Raw genomic sequence first — 6,757 nt, 5'->3', positions numbered from 1 at the left:
GCTTTATGTTGTTCCTTTATACTTTTGTGCCTTTAAAAAACAACATTTCTTTGCATTTGAATTTTGAGGTTGTTTTTCTTGTTCAGGTCCTCCATCTTTTGGTTCTCCAGAAACTTGGGCTGTCCAGCAGTAAAGTCTCTCAGGTGCCATATCTCAAAAGAGTTGATTTTCTTTCTATCAGTTTTCTTCACTGTACAGCTCTTGCACCCATACATAGTGATGGAAAATATAATGGCATGAACAATCCTCACTCGAGTGTTCAGTTGTATATCTTTGCACTTTAGGATATTGTTGAGTTCTTTCATAGCTGCCCTTCCTAGTCCTAGTCTTCTAATTTCTTGACTGCAGTTTCCATTCTGGTCAGTGATTGATCCAAGAGGTGGGAATTTCAATTTCCTCATCTCCAATATTGATGTGGTCTTCCTCTCTTTCTACTGCCTTCCACTTTTCCTAGCTCATTGCCTTTTCAAATTATTCATTTTTCCTAATGATGAACTACAATGTACTACAGCCTCAATTGATTTGTAGCGGTTCTATTAGGATATCTTCTGTTCCTGGTGATTTGTCTTTCCTATTGCTTTGAGTGTGGCTTTCACTTCACTTTCCTAAATTTAGAGTTCATCTTTGTCAGTTCCTTCTTACCACTGTCATCCAACCTTTCACATTTTTATATAGCTCTTCTGTGTATTCTTTCCATCTTTTAAAAAATTTCATTGTGGTTGTGTATTTTGTTCCTCCAACAGCACCTCTACTCTTGGATTGATTTTCTTTAAATTCTCAGATCTTATGGAAGAGATAGTTCATTCTTCCTTTTCTGTTGTTGTTGGCTTTTATTTCTCTGCATTCGTTGTTGTAGTAATTCTCTTTATCCTTATGCATTAATCATTGGATAGTAGCATTCATCCTGACACCAGGTTAAAATCCAATACATCGCCAAACCTTTTGAAGCCAAGTCACTATAATTTGATTCTTTTTTAATGTATAATGTACATTGCTCTGAATTGTTTCTACATTGTTTTAAATTTTGCATAGTTTCTGTTGCCCTGAAATCTTTGACTATAGGGCAACACACAGATATTTTAACAAACAGGTGATGAGTCAGATGCCTGGGGGGAAAGTTCAAAGGATGAACTCACAAGAAACTAAAAAGTAGTATGTTGTTCCTGTGTCAACCGTTAGATGTCCCACTAGCCATTAGAATGTTTTTTAAAAATTGCCAGTCTGCAGTTGGTTTGTAGTTTTATTCTCTATTATTTCAAGTTTCAAAATGCACTAACTTTGAGGTAATGTCCTGAGTCTATTGGTGAGTGTGAATGCAATGTAAAAACCGAAAACAACAACCCAAAAATATGTGGAATTTAGTCAGGAACATAAAGAAAGACCACACTGTAAGTTGGTTTCCACTAGAAGAACATACCAAATTCTTTCTTCTGAAATAAATAATTTTTAAAAGGAGATAGAGTGTCTTAAATGTTCAGTTGGGCTCCTTGCAATATGCAGACGTTAATTTATATTTGCAAATAATAATAATGTTATATTTTAACTATTTTGACTTCTCTCGTCAGAAAATTAAGTGAGCATACATGGCAGAGTTTGGAAAAGCTAGTTGGCTGGAGTATAGTTCTCCAGAATATTGCAGCCAGCATGGCCTCATGGTTGGGAAAGGCAGAAAGGAAGAAAGCTAACAGATGAGAATCAAATTTGATTGAAATGTGGTGCTGGAGGAGAGTTGTATGTATATCATGGGCTGCCAAAAAAGATAAAACAAAAGCAAATATATCTGAGAGCAAATCAAACCTGCTCTCTCTTTAGTACCCAAAATGATTAAATTGAGGCTATTGTACTTTGGATATATCCAAATCATTAGAAAAGACTATGATGCGGGATAAAATTCAAGGCAATAGGGGAAAAAAGGAAGATTACAGATAGATAAGCAAGGATACCATGGCCTGAGAGGAAGCGATTTGCATGTTAATCTGTGTATTTTTCTGTTGTTGAATGGCAAGGTCTCAGGGTGTCGCTTCCTCTCAACCAACAGTATATATACCCCACTCTCTTCCATGCCAGCATTCTCTGAAGAGGTCAGCCACAGCTGCTGGTGAAACATCAGGAATAAACTCTTTTAGAACCTGGCCTCATAGCCCGAAAAACCCACAAAAAACTATGGATGCCGGCCATGAAAGCCTTCAACTTTATATTTGAAGGTGTGTCACATTGAGGATGGAGCAAGCTTGTTTTCTGTTGCTCCAGAGAACAAAACCCGGAACAATGTTTACCTGGTCACACTACTACAGTGTTTCTGATAACCTTTTGTACCCTTTTTTAAAGTTTAAACATACAGTGGGCTCTTGGTATCTGCGTGGGTTTGGTTCCAGGACCCTCTGTCGATACCAAAATCCGTGGATGCTCAAGTCCCATTAAATACAATGGCATAATCAAATGGTGTCCCTTATATGGCCAAGTCAGGATTTGCTTATTGGAATTTTTATATTTTAAAAACTTTTTCAAGCCTTGGATGCTTGAATCCGTGGATAACATCTGTGGATATGATGGGCCAACTGTATTCAGCTCTGTTCTGCAAACAGCATAACAGAATACACTGGTATCCTTCCTATCATTTGACTGTAAAACACTTATTACTGTCCCTTTTACAAACATATGTTTTACTTAGCTTTATCTGTTCACACACACACACACATATATAGTGATGCTTGATTTGTATGTTCCCATTGTCTCATAGTGTTGGAAGCAACCTCACAGAGGCTAGGCAGAAAAATCTGTACACAAAAACTACTGCTTTAAAACATAACACTGGTTTCAAATTAGAAGCTTCTAAAACTGTAACTTCCTTCTTGAAAACTCTTGTCTCATTTCCTCCATTAAAGTTCTTGAAGTTGAGCAATACTGGATTTTACCCCACTTTGGAAACTCAAGGCTCTTACAGGAAAAACACACCTTACATAGGAGAATTAACTTGCTCAATCTGAAGAGAGAGATTGGTCATCTGAGGTTAGGGCAGTGACTTCTTTCCCTTCTGAACTGGGCGGAACAAATGTTCTCAACTCTTACGCTCATTGAATAGCTTTGACTTGATTAACTGCTGTGACAGGGTGCCAAGAGTTCAGGATCTAAATCTAAAAGAAATCTAAACAGGAAATCTAAAAGAGAAAGAATAATACAAGGAGGGGGGAAAGGACCTTGCACTCAGTCTTGGACATCTTGGAGGAAGCATGAAATAATGTGGAATTAATCAATAAAAATGTTTGCACCCCACTTAGTAAGTATTGTCAACCAATGTGATATAGTGGGTACAGTCTTGCCAGAAGACTTGGGAGACCACAGTTCATCCCTACTTAGTCATAAAGGTCACTGGGTAACCTTTGCCCAATTGTGTTTGCTGTGAGGATGAAACGTAGATGGAGAGTACATATGCCACCTTGAACTTCTGGGAGGGACTTGTAAATGCAGCATAATCTTCCCCTCCAGATCTGATATCTTCCTTGGATTTTGTAACTTATTTTTAAAGGCTCCCACTATTATGCTCTAGTTTCTCTTTATGAGATTTGTGACACCATTTTTGAAAGTGCATGCTAACCTTAATACCCATCAGTGTCAGAAAACACAATCAGGTGGGGAACACAGGCAAAGCAATGGCAGAGACTATAGACTACAATGCTAATAGATTTGCCTGTTTGCCTAATCATGGGACCCCTACCAGAAGATGGACAGGTTGCTTACCTGTAACTGTATTTCTTCGAGTGGTCATCTGACAATTCTATATTGCTGGCCATATCTAAAAGTTTCCCTTTGAAAGTTTTGAAATATTGTTATACACTTTGCAAATGTGTCCATTGCTTGTCATGGCTGTTCGCTTGGTGTGTGTATGTGCCTTCAAGTTGCCTGTCAACTTATGGTGACCCCATGAGTTTCATAGGGTCTTCATAGATAAAGAATCATCAATGATGGTTCTACCTGTACCTTCCTCTGAACTATAGCTTATGGCATCTGGTATTCATTGGTGGTCTCCCATCCAGCTACTAACCATGGTTCAGTCTACTTAGCTTCCAAGATCAGACAGGATCTGGTGCCTTTAGATACTCTAGATACTTAGGCCCCTTAGTTGTATTTTTTTTAAAGCCACTTGTGGAACAAAATATTTTGATGGAGAAATGCATTGATATCCATGAAAGCTCATGCTGAAATAAACCACTCTAATGTGTTACTGGATTTCTTCTTCCTACTACCCCCTTTTCATTTTTATGTTGTGACAGACTTACACAGCTATGACAGATATTTGGAATCACTGTTGGGAGTAGCCTCTTGACGATCTGAATATAAAAATACTTTTCTATTCAGTGATGTGCATCTTGGAACACAAGGAACTGCCTTGAGCTGAGAAAGACCATTTGTTCATCTCTTAGGTCTACACCTAATGGCAGTGGCTCTCCAGGGTTGCAAAAAGGAGTCTTTCCCAACCTTATCTGTTGATACTAAAGATTGAACACAGGACCTTCTTCATGCAAAACTCTATATCTAAGGTGCAGTCCCTCATTTCCCAGAATTTTATATCCTTGTTTTAATTCAGGGCACTAGTTTTGCGAGGTCCATATGCCTTCCTGTTACGCCCTTTAAATAATCTTTTATGAGTCAGTAGGGTTTAAAATTAACTTCGTTCTTTACTTACTCTCATGACATGATATGAGAATTATACAGTTTCTTTTTTTAAAAAAAATTACATTTAAAGCATAAACTACAGAAAGACACAAAATACAAAAAAAAACCCACCCCAAAATCACAAAATACCAACATTTATAAACACATCGATATATAAAACAACAAATTACATAAACTCAGTTAAAAACGATTCCCCCCTCATTTCACCCAACTTAAAACTAGGGGTGTGATTATCATTATTTGCAGTTTGGTAAATATAGGGATTTTTGTTTTCTCATCCCCTTTAAATTTATGAGCTGAAATGTTTGTCATCTTTTCAGGCCAGGTGTGAGAATATTCAGATGTTTCATTTGCAAATGAACAAACGGGTCAGGACCATCCATTTGAAATTTAATGTTCTGGATCCTATTATTATTAAGATGCACCAGGTAAGTTAGACCACAGAAACCCACTGAGAGACTTTGGGCAAGTCACACTCTCACAATTTCAGAGGAAAGCAATAGCAAATCCCCTCTGCACAAATCTTGCCTAGGAAACCTTGTGATAGGTTTGCCTTAGGGTCACCATAAAACAGAAATGACTTGAACGCACACAACAACAAAGGTAGAGACATGCAAGGGTCAGGCTAAATTGCACCCTTACTGTTTAACTTAGTACTGAAGCAATAAAACAATAAAATCATCCAGAACATCAAATTTCAAATGGAATTATTGTTCTACTTCAGATTTATTTCTGTTCTAAAATCACAACATGAAAAGCCCTTCAAGCATCCAAGTCTGCAAGCATGATCTTCTTTCTTTCTTCTTCAAATGAATCTAAACAGTTTCCCAGTCTTTCAAAATATTATCTAATGATTTTTCCTTCAGTAACGTTGAAAGTTTATCCATCTCTGCCACCTCCAAAATTTTAATAACCCAGTCTTCATCTGAGAGAATAGCATTCATCGTCCAATTCTGGACATATAACAATCTAGTTGCTAATATCATGTAATGAATCACTTTAGAAATATACTTTATATCTACACCCATTAGAAGAAATGGGACGAATACAAGGAAGTCTGAGATCCACTTATCTCTCTCTCTCTTTTCCTGCTAAAACCAAAGTCTCGCCTACATCTTCTACATAACTGGCTACTCCTCTGTTAACATAGACAGAACTGCTGCCAGCCCAAGTTGTAAACTAAGGAAAGCCAAATTAATCTTGTAAATGTGGGTTTAAAGTTGAAAAGGAAATAGGGAGATGAGACTGCCCTTATCTCAGTTGCAAATTTTATGGTATCATAAGAAAGAGTAAATAATTTACTCAAAAGCAGCATTGAGGAACTCATATTCCAACAATACAAAAATTTCCTTACTGGACTTAAGAAAGTATGCAAAAGTAAGTATACAAAACTGGAAGTCTACATTTTGAATGCACTGTCAAGTTCTAACCACTCATTTCTCATCAACCATTTCCCTCATTTCAAGTTTGTGGAGGGCCATATCTCTGTGATGTAGATGACTGGCTAACATACCCATTGGCTAGTGATGATGGTAGTGTATTAGTCCTACAACATTTGGGTAGCTACATCTCCATTTCTGTACGAAGCAATTGCCCAGCCCAGTATAAGGCAACTTGCTATGCTCCTGTGAATGGCAACTGAATGTGTGTGGCCTGAATCCAGAGTAGCATTTTGTTCTGGGTGATGTGAAGCAAGGCAAACATTCTAGCCATTATGTTTGATCTATGACAACTCATTCACCCATGCCTGCCACCATTTTGTACTGCAGTTATCAAGTGGTAAACATGTAGAACTTTGCCTCCAATTATGTCAAAGAAAGGTGTGTCAGAAACAAAGAAACATTGACCAGAGTTGATTAATTCTACAAGAACATATGGAGGAAGGAAATGCCCTGTGCCACAGGTAAAATTGGTTTTTCTGGATCTCTGAGGTGAGATCAACAATGCAGAAGGTAAGGCAGCACTTCATGCCTTTCCAGAACTTTGACAGATGTCCCACCCCTTCCATAAATCCCTCTGTCATTTAAATGCTTTTTGTAGAATGTGTTTTGCATTGGTACCTCTCTTGTGTATAGTTCCTATG

The sequence above is a fragment of the Sceloporus occidentalis genome, unplaced genomic scaffold (genome assembly GCF_023333645.1).
Source record: "Sceloporus occidentalis isolate IW3139 unplaced genomic scaffold, rSceOcc1.0.p SCAF_9, whole genome shotgun sequence".
Lineage (NCBI taxonomy): Eukaryota > Metazoa > Chordata > Lepidosauria > Squamata > Phrynosomatidae > Sceloporus > Sceloporus occidentalis.
Note: the sequence above shows the minus strand (reverse complement) of the source record.